This window comes from Rana temporaria, chromosome 3, assembly GCF_905171775.1.
Source record: "Rana temporaria chromosome 3, aRanTem1.1, whole genome shotgun sequence".
NCBI classification, from domain to species: Eukaryota; Metazoa; Chordata; class Amphibia; order Anura; family Ranidae; genus Rana; species Rana temporaria.
The window spans coordinates 100,737,255-100,756,137 of NC_053491.1; the positions used below are offsets into that span (position 1 = coordinate 100,737,255).

Below are 18,883 nucleotides of genomic sequence, written 5' to 3' on the forward strand. Positions count from 1 at the left end.
CCCACTGGGAAACTCCCTGTAGTCCCAATGGCCAGTCCATCCCTGCTGGCGGCTAGAGACAGACTGGCATGAAGCTTTGTGCCAGTCTTCTCTCTGTAAATAAGGAAGCAATGTCACAACGTCACTTCCGGTTTATTTGGCTGCCGGTTTGCGCCGGTTTTTAACCACTTCAATACCAGGCACTAACGCACCTTCCTGCCCAAGCCAATTTTCAGCTTTCAGCGATGTCGCAATTTGAATGACAATTGCACGGTCATGCTACACTGTACCCAAACAATTTTTTTATCATTTTGTTCCCACAAATAGAGCTTTCTTTTGGTGATATTTGATCACCTCTGCGATTTTTATTTTTTGCGCAACGAATAAAAAAAATACCGAAAATTCTTGAAAAAATAAAGTTTTTCTTTTTTTCTGTTAATTTTTTTGTAAATAAGTAAGTTTTCTTCTTCAATTACGGGCACTGATATGGCTGCACTGATGGGCACCGATGAGGTGGCACTGATGGTCACTGGTAGGCAGCACTGATGGACACTAATAGGCGGCACTGATGGGTGGCACAGATGAGAACTGTGGGCACTGATGGGCATGGATGGGCACTGATGGACACTGAGGGGTGGCACTGATTATTTTTTAATATGTGGATGGCCATGGGGTACATACCTGACCATCCACATGTTGCCCCCTTCCCTGGTGGTCCAGTGTGAGCATCCGCGGGGCGCGAGTGAGGAAGAGCCGATCAACGGCTCTTCCTCTTTACATCGTGATCAGCCGTGATTGGACACGCCGGAGGCTCTTTACTGAGATCGGAGATGCGGGGTGTCAGACTGACACTCCGCATCACCGATCGCCACGCTGCGCGCCCCCACGGGCACGCGCCGCCATTTTATCCTGCTGGACGTCATTAGACGTCCAGTCAGGATAACAGAACCACTTCCCGGATGTCAATTTGCTATTGACCGGGCGGGAAGTGGTTAAAAAAAATACAGTATTCAGGATCGCAGTTTTCGGGGATCTGAATACTTTAAAGTGCAAAGGAGGAATTTGGGGTCTTTTAGACCCCCGATCACTCCGTAAAGAGTACCTGTCGCCACCTATTACTGTCACAACGGATGATTACATTCCTTGTGACAGCAATAAAAGTGATCAAATTGTTTGTTTTTTTTAAAACACAATGTAAAAAAAATAATAAGAATAAATAAAATAAATAAGAAAAAATAAATACATTTTTAAGCGTCCCTGTCCCCGCGAGTTTGCACAGCAAAGGACACGCATATGAAAGTCATGCCCGCATATGTAAACAGTGTTCAAATCACACATGTGAGGTATCGCCAAGATCATCAGAGCGAGAGCAATAATTCCAGCACTAGACCTCCTCTGTAACTCTAACCTGGTAACCGTTAATCTATTTTAAAGCATCGTCTATGGAGATATTTAGGTACCGTAGTCTGTCTCTATTTCAATTTTAAAGTGTGACATATTTGATATCTATTTACTCGGCATCTTTTACATTATACAAAAAAAATGGGCTAACTTTACTGTTTTTTTTATTTGTATTTATGAAAGTGTCTTTTTTCCCAAAAAGTTGCGTTTAAAAGACCGCTGTACAAATACCGTGACATAAAATATTGCAACAATCACCATTTTATTCTCTAAAAAAATATATAAAATGTTTTGGCGTTTTAAGTAATTTCCGAGCAGAAAATACGGATTTTAACTTGTAAACACCAAATGTCAGAAATAGGCTTATACCGCGTACACACGACCGTTTTTCTTGTTCTAGAAAAACCGCTGGAGCAAAGTGCGGTGACGTACAACACTTACGACGGCACTATAAAGGGGAAGTTCCATTGAGATGGCACCACCCTTTGTGCTGCTTTTGCTGATTTCGTGTTAGTAAAAGTTTGGTGAGAGACGATTTGCGCTTTTCAGTCTTCGTGCTTTTCAGTCTGTTACAGCGTGACGAATGTGCTATCTCCATTACAAATGCTCCTGTCTTATAACTTGCTTCTGAGCATGCATGTTTTTTTCCCGTCGTTAAAGCCTACACACAATCATTTTTTACGACGTGAAAAACAACAACGTGAAAAACGATGAAAAAAATTTAGAGCATGTTCTAAATTTTTAATTGACATTTTTCACGTCGAGAAAAATGCTCTGGAGCCCACACACGATCGTTTTTAATGACATAAAAAGAAAAAGACATTTTTCACATCATGAAAAACGGTCGTGTGTACGCGGCATTGGTCATGAAATGGATAATTTAAAAGTTTATAATAGCAATATGTTTGTATAGCCCCACAAGTCTAAAGAAGCCCGAACGGAGCGCACAATGGCAGTTAAAAAGTTCTAATCCTTCCCCACTCTATCCAAAAGTAGAAAAAGTTTTGTGCTTGACGCAGACTTTTTTACAAGTTAGAAAAGCTATAAAAGTACATAAATAAAGCCATAACAATAATAATAATATAAAACCTAAATATAGTGAGCTGTAATTTTTTTTGGTGACACCCAGCTAATAGATGATGAATGCTACAAGTGCTTTTATGTGATTCCTGCAGAAGGGACTTCACGCTGGGTCACATGCTTCACTTTAGTCTCTAGTTTCACTTTCAACAGGGGCAGCGTGCTGATTGGTCGGCCTGTCGCTCACTCTCAGTGAGGTCAGACTTTAGCAGGCAGATGAGGAAGTCACACTGTTGTTGGAAGAATCATGATTTTGTGTCTGCGCTGCTCTCCGAATCAGTCCTGGGGTGAGTTCTCTGTTCTTTGTAAACCGAGTGAAAAGAAAAATCTTGATGATAAATACGTTCCATATACAGTTTTGTTAAGGGCTGACGTAACAACTGGAGGAAAAGCAGGGCAAACACCCCAGTCGTAATCAGGAGCAAGAAAAAGAATCACAACACAACAGGTGAGAGGAACTTTCAACTACTTTTAAAATCAAAAAGCTGGTGCTAAGAGTAAATCCAATCCAACAGCATTCCAAGACCCAATCAGATGTCAGCGAATGTCACATATGATTGTGTTGATTAAAGACTACGTTGTTGTGACAAGCGACCAATGTAGCACCTGATAATACAAAATGTAGCACCTGATAATACAAAATGTAGCACAAGATTTCAAAGATACTCAATTTGCGGGTCAGCTGAGAGCTGGAAAGGCCCTTGTGACAAATGTTAGCATTCTTTTTCTATAGGCAAAAAAGTACCAGTTGTTTCTCCTCCCTGAAGGCCCGTACACACGATACGAAAATCGGATGGAAAAATTCGTACGACGAGCTGTCTGACGATTTTCAGATGGTTAGTACGTTGCTTTCGACAGCCGATTTCGCTTTTTTGTCAGACAAAAGCTGGATGTGCAGACTATAAATTTTTTGTCGGATGTGAACTCAATGTCCGATTTTCGTTTCATCAGTACGGTTTTCGTACAAAAGAAATCGTAAGAGCAAGTCTACGCATGCTCAGAAACGAAAGAATACATACAAAACTATTCAACACTTTACGTTCTGACGTTGTATTCTGTCAAACGAGAATTTTCGTATTGTGTGTGACCTCTTCACTTTCGACATGAGACTAGTATGCCACAAAAAACGGACGTTCAGTCGTCCAAAAATCGAAGCGCGTGTACGAGGCTTAAAGTGGATGTAAACCCAAAAAAATATTTTTTTATTTTTGATGTCACAATGTAGAGAATAAGATTTCCTATCTTCTGTGCCCAGTCTTGCCACATGGAGTTAATCCAGCTCTGAGCAATCCTCTTTTATTGTTCAGGGAAATAAAACAGACTTCCAGATAAAAACAGATGTCAGCTGAGAACCTAAGCGGTAATAAACCCAAAAGCAAACATTTATTATACTACTGCTTACCAGTTCTAAGATGTGACGGGAGTATTCATTTTCTTTTTCTTCTATCTTCATCTGGTGATCCAACCAGCAAGTCTGTTACTCAAAAGCACACGCACTCCAGCAGAATGTGACAGTTTACATGGCTGAGGCAAACCTCTTAACACTGGCAGGAGTGTATTTGTAATCAATATGCAGCACAGTGGCGGCTGCTCCATTAGGGGCAGCCGGGGCGCCGCTCCCCTACTCCATGCACCCAGCCCCTAATCTACATGCAGGGCACCGGACAAATGGATTTAAATGTTTTTGTTTTTAAAGTACATGATTACAGCCTGAGACTCTAATAGGCTTCAACAAGCGTGGGCTCGGGGCACAGAGCACTGGGTCCGAGCCCACCCAGTTGTGTAACAATAGCAAATTAATATTCATTATTTTCTTCCTGCTTCTCCTTCCGGCCAATCAGGAAGCGGGTCTTAAGACCGGATTGCCCGAGAAGGGAAGCAATCGTATTGGCTGGGAGCAGAAGCAGAGGGGAAGCCGCCGTAGAGGAGGCGCAGGGGCAAGCCGCCGAAGAGGAGACGCAGGGGGAAGCCGCCGAAGAGCAGACGCAGGGGGAAGCCGCCGAAGAGGAGACGCAGTGAGAAGCCGCCGAAGCTGCCCGCGACCTAGATGGGGTAAGTGCGGGGTTCGCTGAGCAACAGGGGGGTTCGGTGTTTTGATCAATCAACCGACCAAAATACAGCACCAGCCACCACTGATGCAGCGATCACATGTGAGTGATTGGTCCTGGATGCTGACTGCCTGTCTCTCACAGATGAGTGTTGCATAGCAATAATATGCAAGCAGTCATGATTAGCTGTGAGATCTGGGAGCCTCTCATAGCTTTCAATGGGGCTGCCTCCGCAGCTAATTGCTGGGAACCCCCTCTGGGGTTCTAGCATATATACATCATTGCAGGTGTTAAGGTGGACTTAGAAAAAATTGAATTCTGTGCATCCAGGATCCAATTAGATCTGGCTAAGCTTACTTAAACGCATGTAAAAGCCAGGAGCATGTAAACGTAGGAAAATGGGTCTGAGAGACCTGCAAGTTTATACTTCCAAGTTCTCCTGTGTTTAGCTTTTTTAAATGCCAGTGTGAATGAGGTTTAACTCCTTCATGCTAATATAGCACATATATGCGGCCTCACTGCACTGGGCTTTTTTTTTACGTGGGGCTGCATATATGTGTTGCTCCTTTATTGCTGGGAGTGCGCTGCATGGCACACTGCCAGCACAGAGATCGGGGGCTCTCTGGAGAGCCCCAGGCTCCGTACTATTGATCGGGACCCAGATCTCCCGATTCACGGGTCACCTGATTTCTGCGATAGCCTCTAATTGGCTACCACAGTGAACAGTTACTGTGTTTTTTTCTTTCTGTGAATGGAGAAGGATGAAATCTTGTAGAAAGAAAGAAAAGAAAAGTGTTTGTAAAAATATTCTAAAAATAAATAAATAATATATATATATATATAAAAAAAATACCTAGATCAAAGGTTTCATCTAGGTCAGTGCCAGGGTTAGTGCTTGGGTCAAGTAAGGGTCAAAGAGTCAGTATATTTTGGACAGGATTTTTTTTTTTTAATTAGTATCAGTGGGGCAGATCCTCAAAGAAGTTACGCCGGCGTATCTGTTTTATTTCAATATATTTTTATTGGATTATTCAAAATTTTACAATAGTAGCAAATAAAATAACAATGTTTTACAGTATTTACAGAGGTGAAATAGCATACATCTTCGATTGCACATATACAATGCTAGTTAGGAAGTTGAGTATATACAATACTGTTTAAATAAGGTAGAGAATTCCTAGTGATACTTAATGTTGAAACAAAAATCTAATTTCAATGGTAGAAGGGAGGATTGAACACTCCCGAACACCCCCGAGGGGACTCACAGTGCCTGGGAGGCAATCCTTCCATAAGAAATATATAAAAAATATCAGAATTTATCCGAAGATAGTACTGATCCAAGCGCTCTATGGATATAGTGTGATATCTACTGAGATATGTGAAGTGGTAGTTTTTGGCAGAATAGCAGCTATTATAAAAGAAATGCTAGAAATTAGGAAAGGTGTCTCTATATGGAAACACTAACAGCGCTTAGGTAAAAGAAAAAAATCTAAAATTACCCCTCTGCTTATTGTGATAGATATTCACCCTTGGTGAGAGCAATTGTCACTCCAAATCAATCATATACCATGAGTGAAAAAGAAGAGCACAAAACCTCACTGAAATGATAATGGTTGAAATTGCAAAAGAAACGATGATACAAAGTCCATTTACCAAAAAAAACGCATTAGCATAAAAAAGTCTCTAAAATCATTGTAATTCCTGTGCGTTGTTATACTCCTGAAGTGTCCACACAAAGATCTTCACATACAGGTCTCCCTTAGGAGTTCTACTCACCAGATGCCTATGGTGTAATCAGCCTTGAGAACTCCTGTGATCCTGCTGGGCTCCTTCAAATGGTATGCCTAGGATGTATCCTGGAAGACTCTAAATATCTTTCCTCCTATTACCAGTGTCTCTCGGTGGAGTGGATGGGTAATCAAGGGCAGAGTATGATCATGGAAAATAAGCATAGGAAAGAAACATAGTGTGATACTGCTTTTTATTCAAACCAAGCCCCTCACAAAATGTTATGCTTACAATGTAATAGAAAAATACAGGCACATCAGATGTTAGGACTATTAGCTCACGTAGCTATGTTGCTTGTCAGCTCAGCTCCAGCTGACAAGTTGCTCGTTCTATACAACTGCTGTCTGTATGGGTGTAGACTCGTCGTGTAGCCACGCCCTGACGCGTTTCGGGAACCAATCCCGAAACGCGTCAGGGCGTGGCTACACGACGAGTCTACACCCATACAGACAGCAGTTGTATAGAACGAGCAACTTGTCAGCTGGAGCTGAGCTGACAAGCAACATAGCTACGTGAGCTAATAGTCCTAACATCTGATGTGCCTGTATTTTTCTATTACATTGTAAGCATAACATTTTGTGAGGGGCTTGGTTTGAATAAAAAGCAGTATCACACTATGTTTCTTTCCTATGCTTATTTTCCATGATCATACTCTGCCCTTGATTACCCATCCACTCCACCGAGAGACACTGGTAATAGGAGGAAAGATATTTAGAGTCTTCCAGGATACATCCTAGGCATACCATTTGAAGGAGCCCAGCAGGATCACAGGAGTTCTCAAGGCTGATTACACCATAGGCATCTGGTGAGTAGAACTCCTAAGGGAGACCTGTATGTGAAGATCTTTGTGTGGACACTTCAGGAGTATAACAACGCACAGGAATTACAATGATTTTAGAGACTTTTTTATGCTAATGCGTTTTTTTGGTAAATGGACTTTGTATCATCGTTTCTTTTGCAATTTCAACCATTATCATTTCAGTGAGGTTTTGTGCTCTTCTTTTTCACTCATGGTATATGATTGATTTGGAGTGACAATTGCTCTCACCAAGGGTGAATATCTATCACCATAAGCAGAGGGGTAATTTTAGATTTTTTTCTTTTACCTAAGCGCTGTTAGTGTTTCCATATAGAGACACCTTTCCTAATTTCTTCCATAAGAAATGTTAACTAAACAAAAAGAGTAAATAATAGTATTAAATTAAATGAAGCAAATCATGTCAGGGTATCGTACCAGAGATTCCAAGTAGCCCAATGGATTGTATATTTATGAAGTAAGCCTAAGGGTGATGCCAGTATTTTTTCATAGGAGTTATGAAGGTTGGTAAGGTCAACAGCATCATCGGGAGATGGCGGATTAGAATCTTTCCATTTCCTAGTAATATATAGTCTAGCCGCTAAGAGGAAGTGAGTTACAATTCTTTGTAGATTAGCTGGGAATTTTTCTATTCCCAGAGATAACAGAGCCAATGCCGGATCGGGTGTTACTTGTGTTTGTGTCAAATCAGAAATTGTTTGGAAAATTTTTGTCCAGTAGTTGTTAAGCTTAGGGCAGCTCCACAATATATGAAATATGTCCCCTTTAGCAGTACAAAGTCTCCAACACGTGTTGGGGGATTGGGAATTAAATTTGGACATTACTGCTGGAGTATAATACCAACGTAGAGTAATTTTGGTAGATAATTCCCATAGGGAGGTGCACTTAGAAGCAGATTGATTGGATTTGCAAGCTATATGCCATTGGTTATCTGTAAAGGAACATGTAAGGTCTTTTTCCCACTGTAGATGAGAAGAAGATTTAGTGAAAGTACGTTTTTGTTGCATTAAATTATAGAATAAGGAAATGCCTCTTTTTTGTTGTACTGGTGATGTCAAATAGGACCAAGCAGAAGTGTGAATGAGATTAAAGAAATGGCCTAGTTTATATAAACAATGTACCACTTGTGTATAATGAGAATAATTAATGTGAGGTAGGTCATATTCGGATTGAATAGATTGGAAGGATTTAATGTATCCATTCGAGTAAAAGTCCTGTAGATAATTAATGCCTTTTTTGTGCCAGGAAGCAATCGGAATGTGACTAATAAGAAGGTATAAAGCTTGGATAGGGACTTTAATATCAATGCTGGGATCTGTTAGTTCAGAAGAGGTCAAGAATTTAAGCCATGTTTTAATGGAAACAGCCATTGTAGGTGGTAGATGTGTTGGGATTTTAACCCCCAAAATGGCCCCATACAACCAAATATTGGTTGGGCCATACGTACAGTAACTGGATTCAATATTACCCCATTGAGTAGTAGAAGTAGTGTTAAACCACTCTCTCACTTGGGTTAGAATGGATGAATGATAATAATCTTTAAAGTCAATGTATCCCACTCCTCCAGACATTCGATGTTTAATTAATTTGTTATGAGCACATCTAGACCTCTTTCCCTTCCAAACAAATTTGGATAAAAGCGTTTGCAAGGATTTTAAAAAAATATTGGGAATAGGAATAGGTAAATTCCCCAAAAAATATAATACCTGTGGAAGATGAATAATTTTGAAAGCAGATAATCTGCCCCACCAAGAGAATTCGTTCTTGCTCAGATTTTGAAGGTCTGCTTGTAATTTACTTCTAAGGGTAAGGTAATTATATTCATATAGTGATTTGGTAGTTCTGGTGAGGTTGATACCCAAATATGGAATTTTAGTGTCCTCCCAGATGTAAGGGAACTGGTGCTGTAATAAATTTCTGGACACAGCATCAATTCCGATGTCCAAAATGGATGATTTTAAAGCGTTCGCTTTGTAAAAAGAGACCTCACCAAACCAGGATAAACATTTTTGAACTTATGTCGTCTGCAAATAAGCTAATTTTATGGGCCAGTTTTCCTATACGAATTCCTGTTGTCATTAGTTCTAATGTGCTCAGCCAGGGGTTCAATCATCATATTTAAAATTAGAGGGGACAATGGGCAGCCCTGTCGGGTACCATTAGAGATATGGAAAGGTTTAGAAAGAAGGCCGGAAGTAAAGACTCGGGCTGTGGGAGTGGTATAAAGGGCCAGTATAGCATCGAGAATGGGACCCTTAAAGCCAAATTTTTGAAGGGTCAGGTTCAGGTTATCCCAATTAACTCTGTCGAACGCCTTCTCTGCATCTAAAGAAAGAAGCAGAGAAGGCGTTCCGGTCAGTTCCACATTATGTATTATATTTATTAGTCTTCTAGTAGAGTCTGAAGTTTGGCGTCCTTTGGTAAAACCAGTTTGGTCCGTGTGAATCAGTCCTGGGAGAATGTGAACTAGTCTATTTGCGATCAATTTGGCGTATATTTTCAAGTCAACGTTTAGTAAGGATATTGGTCTAAAGTTGGAGGGGGAGGTGGGTTCTTTACCGGGTTTGGGTAAAGTTATTATAATGGCCGAAAGCATTTCATTCGTAAAGGAAGAGGAGGAGACTTAGTAGTTATATAAAGTCGTCAAATGTGGGGTTAGTAAGCTTTTAAATAACTTAAAATATTCTCCAGTGTAGCCGTCTGGGCCAGGAGATTTGGATGGAGGTACATTGTCTATGGTCTTAAGAATCTCGGTTTCCGTAAAAGGGGCATTCAACTGTTCAAGTTGGTCTTTTGATAATGTAGGAAGTTTAATATGATCGAGGAAAGAATTGATTTCCTCGCATGTTGGTTGGTGTGTGTCGGTGTCCAGTTTGAGATTGTTTAAGTCATTATAGTATGTGCTAAATGCATCAGCAATGGATTGAGGATTAATAAGTTTATCTCCTGATAATGGGTGATAGAGATAGGCTATTCTAGTTTTGAATCTTAGACTTCTAATGCGGTTGGCCATAATCTTACCCGCTTTATTGTTGGCAGTGTATGAGGTGGCTTTTAATTTTCTCAGTTTAAACTCATAAGAGTCAAGGATCAGGGGTCGTAAGTCATGCCTAAGTTTAAATAGTTGGGATTGAAGGTATTGCGATGGGTTCGTTTTATTTTTTAAATCAGCGTCTGCAATTTTGGTAGTCAGTTCATCCAGTTTTTTAATTAGTAATTTTTTAGCCCGTGATCCAGGTTGGATAAAAAGGCCTCGCATAAAAGACTTCTGAGCGTTCCGCACCACCGCCGGGTCGGACACTGATCCAATATTGTCAGAGAAAAAAATGGCCAATTTTTGGTTAAGAAATGAAGCATTGTTCGGATTTTGCATTAAATAATTATTGATACGCCATAAATATGAATTTTGTTTAGAAGTGTTATTAGCCAATTTAATACTAACGGGTGCATGGTCCGACCAGGTGATAGTGTGGATACGGGATTCTAATATATTTTGTAACAACCATTTATCAGACACGAACAAGTCAATTCTGGAGTAAGTGTTGTGACGTGAAGAAAGGAAAGTATAATCCTTCTCTGTCGCGTGACAACATCTCCATATATCAAACAGATCATTATCGTTAAAAAAGGAGTTTAGTGGAGATGATAGCCTTTTAGAACTGGAGGATGAATCAATAGTCACATCTGGTACCAAATTAAAATCCCCACAAATTAGCAAATGACCTTTCTGTACCTCATAATTTTTTTTTAGGTAAAGATTTAAGAAATTTCATTTGACTGTGGTTTGGTGCATAGATATTAGCAATAGTATAGAGGACATTGTCCAACATACAAACCAAAATAATAAATCTACCGCCAGGGTCAGTGGTGCAAGACAGTAGCTGAAAAGATAGAGTGTCACGGATAGCAATGAAGACTCCCCTTTGTTTTTTGGAAAAGCCAGCCTTAAAAATGTGTGGAAAAGATTTATGACAACATTGAGGAGCTGCTCCATGAATAAAGTGCGACTCTTGTACGCAAAGTACATCACTGTTGTGGGAGATAGCAGTTTTCCACAGTGAAGTTCTTTTGGCCGGGTGGTTTAACCCTTTTACATTTAACGTTAGAAAATGAATAGACATTTCAAGGATTAATTGAATAACTTGTATTGTAAAATTAGAAAATACTCACTTCCAAGAAAAGAAGTTGTAGAGAAAAAGGTAATTATATGTTGGTAAACTCTGGAGATTGGAGGTTTATGAAGAAAATATTTACTTATATAATATCACCTCTGCATATAAAGAAAAAACAAATAAGGAAGGAAGTGGAACAAAGCAAAGGGAAAAACAAAAACAAAGACAAAATATGTAGCAAAAAGTTGCTTAAAGCAAAACAAACTAAAGAAAATGTTGCTTTCCTATAGCAACTTATGTTTACCAGAAAAAATAAAAATACTTCCCACATCCGTGGGACGATGAGCAATGCAATAACATATGCAGTGAAAAAAAAATAAATACATTTCGGGTTTAAAAACCAAACCGACAGATATTGGTGGGTAATGTTCAAACAGTAAAAGGGTGCAAGACAAGTATCCAGGAGATATTGTTGCAATGTAAAATAACAGGTATAATAAATAAATTCCCATTGTGTCACTTTGCAGAGGGGTTATGATATCCTGTGTGTTTTCCTTTCCCTAGGCGGGCTCCTTCCAAAGCCTTTCTTTCTTCAGCAGAAATTTCAGGGATGATGCCCCATGAGTGGAGTAGTCGTAGTCCGTCCAAAGGTTTAGAGATGGTGGTGGTAGTCCCATTATAGGTTATCAGCAGTGTGGCCGGATGTCTCCACTTGTACGGAATTTTATGGTTGCTCAAGGCTTTTGTGGTAGATTTTAGCTGTCTCCTCAAATTTAAAGTGTATTGTGACAGGTCTGCGTATATACGGATCTCATTATAAGGTGCAGGAAGCTCCGGTTGTGATCAAGCTTTAGCCAATAACTTCTCTTTAGTGGGAAAAAAATTGATCTTCATAAGAACGTCACGTGGGATGGATGCTTCTAGGTGTTTAGACTTAGGGATGCGATGTATGCGATCTATCATTCTTTCAATAGGTGATATGTCTGGCAGTAAAGTCGCTATCATGTCACCCGCAAATTTTTGTAATTCTGCCTGAGTGATCGATTCGGGTACCCCCCTCAGTTTAAGATTTTCTCTTCTTGATCGATCCTCCAAATCTGCGATTTTTGCGCGCATCCAATCTGCATCTTCCCTTTGCTCTCTATACGCATCCACCAAGTCATTCACAGTATGAGCTTGTTCTTCCATTTTATTTTCCATATGATAAACTCTCTCACCTAAGCCTTTCATTTCAACAGTAAAGCTATTAAACATAGTTGAAATATTCACCATGAGAGAAGATTGAAGAGACAGAAGCATGTCCTTCATGGTTGTGTCAAGGACCGGTTGTCCTGAAGTAGGATAGTTGGCAATAGGCGACACCATTTTGAGGCCTACTTGATTTTGGCATAGCAACGCAATGTCACTGACTGAGGCCTGGTCAGTATAATCATATCTCATCTTAGCTTTAGCTGGGCTCTGAGAAGATGGACTGTGTAAAGGAGAGATCTCCGCGTTCACTGTGTGATTTTCATAGTCCCAGGAGTCCAGATTCTCATCTGGGAGATCAGTGTATGAGGAGGTTGAATTTACCTCAGAGCTGCGGGGGCCATTTTGAAGCTGATCCTTCCCTGTGGCTGACATAACAGATGCGTCAGTAAGCTTTTTAGGGCGATTTTCTTTGTTCCGCTTGCGGGACTGCATCGGGTGTGGTCTCCCCTCTCAGGGTATATAGTTTTGGCGTCTGGATGATCGGTATGTCGATCGTTTTGCCGCTGATTCCCCAGATTCAAGTCAGAGCTGTCTGCTTAGGCTTCCATCATGTCCACGCGCAAGCCACGCCCCCCGCCGGCGTATCTGTTGATACGCCTGGCGTAATTTCAAGTTTTGCGCGTCGTATCTTTGTTTTGGTATCCACCAAACAAGATACGACAGCATCTGTGTTAGATCCGACAGGCGTACGCCTTAGTACGCCGTCGGATCTAAGATGCAATTTTCCGGCGGCCGCTGGGTGGCGTTCACGTCTTAATCTGCGTCGAGTATGCAAATTAGCTTTTTCCGACGATCCACGAACGTACGAGCGGCCGTCGCATTCTTTTACGTCTTTCCGTTCGGCTTTTTCCGGCGTATAGTTAAAGCTGCTATCTGGTGGCGTACTCAATGTTAAGTATGGCCGTCGTTCCCGCGTATAATTTTTAAAATTTTACGTCGTTTGCGTAAATCATCTGTGAATGGGGCTGGACGCCATTTACGTTCACGTCGAAAACAATGACGTCCTTGCGACGTCATTTGGAGCAATGCACCCTGGGAGTTTTGACGGACGGGGTATGTGCAGTTCGTTCGTCGCGGGGACGCACTTCATTTAAATGAAACACGCCCCCTACTCGCCGCATTTGAATTCCGCGCCCTTACACCACGAGAGTGCCGTAACTTACGGCGCAAATTCTTTCTGGATTCAAACCAAAGCCAGGTAAGTTACGGCAGCGTAGCATATCTCAGATACGCTGCCCTGGTGCATATTTTTGTGGATCTGCCCCAGTGTGTTTTAGGTAGGGAAAAAAAAAATGAAAAATGCACACTATTGCTTCTGGGCTGTACTACAGGTACAAACAACAAAAAACATACACATATGTGGTATCGTTGCGATCGTCAGGACCAGGAGAGTTAATTTGGGGTTGTTCTTTGGTGGTAGGTTATGGTAGTAACAAGAAATATACAGCTAAATTTAAAAAATATATATATTTTTTTTACTATTTTGAGCTAGGTTTTCTTTGATGATAATTAAAAAAAAAAACAAAAAAAACAGGAGATATCGATATCTATTTACCACAGAATAAAAGCCCAACTTTGTCCACCTGGATGCACAAAGTAGTTGCAAAATTGCAAAATTGAGTTTAGGCATGTAGACTTTGTTTACCCTTAGGTGTGAAGAGGTTAATAGTAAGTGTCACTCTTGTGAATTGTCACTTTAAAAAAAAAATTGAATCAACTAACATTCCCAATACATTTTTTTATTAATTTATCATGTTCACCAACAGCATAGATAGACCTGGAAATGTATCTGTGTATACCATTTGCCAGAGAACAGGTCTCTTTTTATCAGTTTCAGATAGCATATGGAATGGTAAGAATGTCTATCCTTTTTTTTTTTATTGCTATCTGTCCCTGCTGGGAAGATTTATCCTCTCAATTTGTTCTGGTCTCACTGTCACCAGGACAGATAGTGATGAGATATTCAAAAATTTGCAGCAGAAGGCAAAGGGAAATCTTCCAGTGGAGACACTTGTTCCTATAACAGCTCCCTTTAATTTGTAGAGATTTTCTCTCTCTAAGGCCCCTTTCACACGGGGCAGCGGAGGTGCGGTGGCGTTATAGCTGCACGGTTTTAACCCCCGCTAGCGGGCGAAAAAGGGTTAATACCGCCGGCAATGCACCTTTGCAGAGGCGCATTGCCGGCGGTATTACCGCGGTTTCCCATTGATTTCAATGGGAAGGAGCGGTATAGGAGTGGTAAACACCCCACTCCTATACCACTCCAAAGATGCGGCTAGCAGGACTTTTGGAGCGGTCCCGCTAGCGCACCACTTCAGTGTGAAAGCCTTCGGGCTGAAGTGGTAAAAAAATAGCACATCTGGATTCACTCCTGTGTGTGCGACTACACTGTTCCAGCAACAATCATTTCAATTGACACTTGCACAGTCAAGCCTCGTACACACACGATTGGATTTTCCAACGGAAATTGTGTGTTGACAGCCTGACCGTTTGTATGCTCCATCGGACAATTGTTGTCGGATTTTCCACTGACAACGGTCTGTTGTCAGATTTTAGGAGCGTGTCTACACAAGTCCATCAGACAAATGTCCAAACTACAAACACGCATGCTCAGAATCAATGCTTACCAAACACGACATTACCGAAAGGGTGGCACTCAAAAGCTGAAAAACCACGTAGTACGTCTAGTACGTCACTATGTTCGTGTTTGTTGGCCGACAATTGTGTGCCGTTTGTATGCAAGAAAAAAAAGGCACACGCCCTTCGGATAAAAGTCAGACGCTGTCTGCGGAAAATCCGATTGTGTGTGCGAGGCTTTAGGCTATGCTGCCAGGTTCCCATATGACAATACTGAGGATGCCCCTCACAATGAGACTGTCCCCAGCAAACGAGGACTAATACTAATTTTAAGCTGAAGCTGGTTTAAAAAAAAAAAGGTTGTTTGGTAAAGTGTATGTAAATCTGGAAGGCAATTTCGTTATTTCTCTGACCATTAATAATCGTATTGCTGGCTATAGTTTGTTGCTAATAAGAAACGCTGAGTAAATACCTAATGATCTTGTGTGTCATAAGATTCGACGGCCCATCAGAATGTGTAACGAAAGTGACGTCCCCGCCATCTTGCTACACCCCGCACTCCTCCATAGTAAGGATACACTGAGAAGGGGGAAAGCGGACATCTTTTTACACCCACCGGAGTTTTGCATTTTACACCGATTTTTAACAGTAAAGTCAGTTTATATAGTGAAATACATTACTTAGAAGTCCGTCTGACTGGTTAGATGTTGAATTTTAAAAGCAGTGAACTTCTGTCAGATTAGAAAACCTGTGAGATCAGCAGGCTTGCCGCTGCTTTTAACCATTTCAGGCCCGGAAGATTTGGCTGCTCAATGATCAGGCCATTGTTTGCGATTCGGCACTGCGTTGCTATAACTGACAATTGCGCGGCCGTGCGACACTTTACCCAAACAAAATGTACGTCCTTTTTTTCCCACAACAAGAGCTTTCTTTTGGTGGTATTTGATCATCTCTGCGATTTTTATTTTTTGCGCTATAAACAAAAAAAGTCCCAATATTTTGTACTTTTTGCTATAATAAATATCCCAATTTTTTTTTAAAACAAAAGTTTTTTCCTCAGTTTAGGCCAATATGTATTCTTTTACATATTTTTGTATTGATTGATTGGTTTGCGCAAAAGTTATAGCGTCTACAAAATAGGGGATTGATTTATAGTATTTTTACTAGTAATGGTGGCGATCTGCGATTTTTATCGGGACTGCGACATTATGGCGGACACATCAGACACTTTTGACATATTTTTGGGACCATTGGCATTTGTACAGCGACCAGTGCTATAAAAATGCACTGATTACTGTAAAAATGTCACTGGCAGGGAAGGGGTTAACCACTAGGGGGCGATCAAGGGTTTAATTGTGTTCCCTAGGTGTGTTTCTAACTGTAGGGGTAGGGGACTGACCTAAAGGAAATGACAGATTGTGGTTCCTAGCTCATAGGAACTCACGATCTGTCTCTCCTCACAGAGCAGAACAGGGATTTGTGTGTTTACACACACACGTCCCTGTTCTGCCCCTCGTGCCCACGAGCATCGGCATCTCCCGCAAAGCAGCGGGCACGCGCGCCTGCTATCCCGCTTAAAGGGACCGACGTAGACCTATGGCGGTTCGAGAGATTGTGCCGACCTGCCTCCGTAGAACGGGGGCGGCTGGTCAGCAAGTGGTTAAAATTCAACATCTAACCAGTCAGACGGAGTTGTAAGTACTGTATTTGACTATAAAAACTGACTTTACTGTTAAAAAAAGTGTAAAATACAAAACTCCGGTTACAAGATGTCCTCTTGCCCTCTTCTCAAGCCCTGTACACACGCTCGGTTTTCTCGTCGGTAAAAAAAACGAGAAGAAAGCCGAGAACCCGGCAGGAAAACTGCCATGGAGCTTTGGCCGGGAATCCTGCCCGTGTGTATGCTCCATCGGCACTGCCTCGCAGTGTTTCCCATAGGTTGGTAGTAGATCCGGCGGGAAAAAAAACTCAGGGAATCCCGACGGGAAAATTGAGAGCAGGTTCTCTATTTTCCCACCGGGATTCCCGGCTGTTTTCCTGATGGGAAAACTGCGAGGAAGCATACACACGTCCGGTTTTCCCGGCCAAAAGCTCTCCTGGCAGTTTTCCTCCCGGGAAAACCAGTCGTGTGTACGAAGCTTTAGTGTATCCTTACTATGGAGAAGTGTGGGGTGTAGCAAGATGGCGGCGACGAAATGTCACTTCCGTTACACATTCTGACGGGTCGCTTAATCTGACTAAACACCTGCAAGTTACCTGCATATAGCAACACTTCCTGTTATGACCTGACAATGCAACCCTTGGCTACAAATCCCATGGAAGGAGTTGTCAGCTTGTTTTCTGTCCTCCAGGCTGGTGCACGTTTCTTTTACAATTGCACTGGTGAGATAGCATGCTTATTGTATATTTCACAAATGCTTTTTTTTCATTGTTAGCTTCAGCTGTAAAATTGTCTACCTTACATTAATCAAATTTTCTGATTAAAATGACAATAGGTTCTTGTAAAGGGCTTGGATTTTTAGTCTAATAAAATCCCAGACATTACAAGCTCTCATCGTACTCAGTGACTGATGTATCCCTGCTACTTATGATGTGTTGTTCAGCTGACTTCTCCCTATGACTGCTCCAATATTTTCCCCACCTGAGTGAGAAGATCAGGTCTAGCCTGATTAGAGTAAGCCATCCCATGTTATAACGTTTAAGAACTGTAGAATGGCGGAATTCTCTGTTTACAATGTAGGGCAGTTCCTCAAAGAGCCAAATATTCAAGGAACAGGAAACCAAGTGGAAATCAGAAACCGAGGCATAGTGACTAAATCTGATGAAATGGAAAGAGAATCTGATAAAATACAGCTTTGTTTTGATGCCTCATACATTTCAAACATAGATCAGCAGAAACCTCTTTTTGTTGTTCCCGGTTCTATACAGTACTTCTACCCTCTAGGTATACTCTGATATGGAGTTTCTGGGGGCAGTCCCTGGATTGAGGACACTGTCCCCAGACCAAGTCTGTCCCCAGTTTTGTCCCCGGATTGAATTTGAACAGGGGCTGGGGCAAATTCAAAGACAGTCAGTGCAGAATAAAAATAAATAAATTAGAATTACACCCCCCGCTCCGCTGCTCCTAATAGCTTAGGGGGGTGTATTTTTTTCCATTAACTGTGCCCCTTTCTGATGATCATGTGCTGGTCGGAGCGGAGGAAATATTTCTTCCGTTTCGGGCACTTGTCCATTCAGCTCCGCTCGCATGTTCTTCTGCCTTGGCTCAAGTCCCGGCCAGCCGCCTGCCTATCTCCTTGCCTTCCCTGGTGGAGTGATCTTCCTCCGCTCCTCACCCAGTAGTAGCCGGGGGCTGGAGAGTGAGACTTGACTGGCTGTAAGGCGGACGGTGGTGGCGACGGGCAGAAAGTCACTGATTGCCGCCATTACTTTAATTTAAAAAATCTGGTCACCTTATTCTACAAGTGTATTCAGAATTTAAAGAGGAGGTCCGCCTTAAAAAAAAATATTAAAATCCAGCAGCTACAAATACTGCAGCTGCTGACTTTTATTAATAGGACACTTATGTGTCCTGGAGTCCAGCAACTTCGGCAGCATAAGACTGTGCATCTTTCACTGGTCACCATTGTGTTCTGGGAGCCATGTGTTTCCCAGAACACAACATGGGGAGACCGGGAAGTGATGAACTACCCGCAGTCTACCCGCAGACTGTATGCACAGAAGTGGGTGCAAATACCTGTTTTAGACAGGTATCTGCACCCCCTCCCCCTGAAAGGTGCCAATTGTGGCACCAGATGGGGGGGGGGGATCCAATGAGCAGAAGTTCCACT

The 18,883-nt window shown here is 41.6% G+C and overlaps 1 protein-coding gene across 1 annotated transcript in view; it reads left to right on the forward strand.

Annotated features, from left to right (window-relative positions):
- Positions 1-2,616: 2,616 nt before the first annotated feature.
- LOC120931544 (mucosa-associated lymphoid tissue lymphoma translocation protein 1 homolog) overlaps positions 2,617-18,883 on the forward strand; it is a 110,423-nt gene continuing 94,156 nt past the window's right edge. Inside the window, exons 1-2 of the mRNA XM_040343101.1 lie at positions 2,617-2,747; positions 2,817-2,908. The gene's annotated coding sequence lies outside the window, so the exon portion shown is untranslated. The remainder of the gene's footprint in view (positions 2,748-2,816; positions 2,909-18,883) is intronic.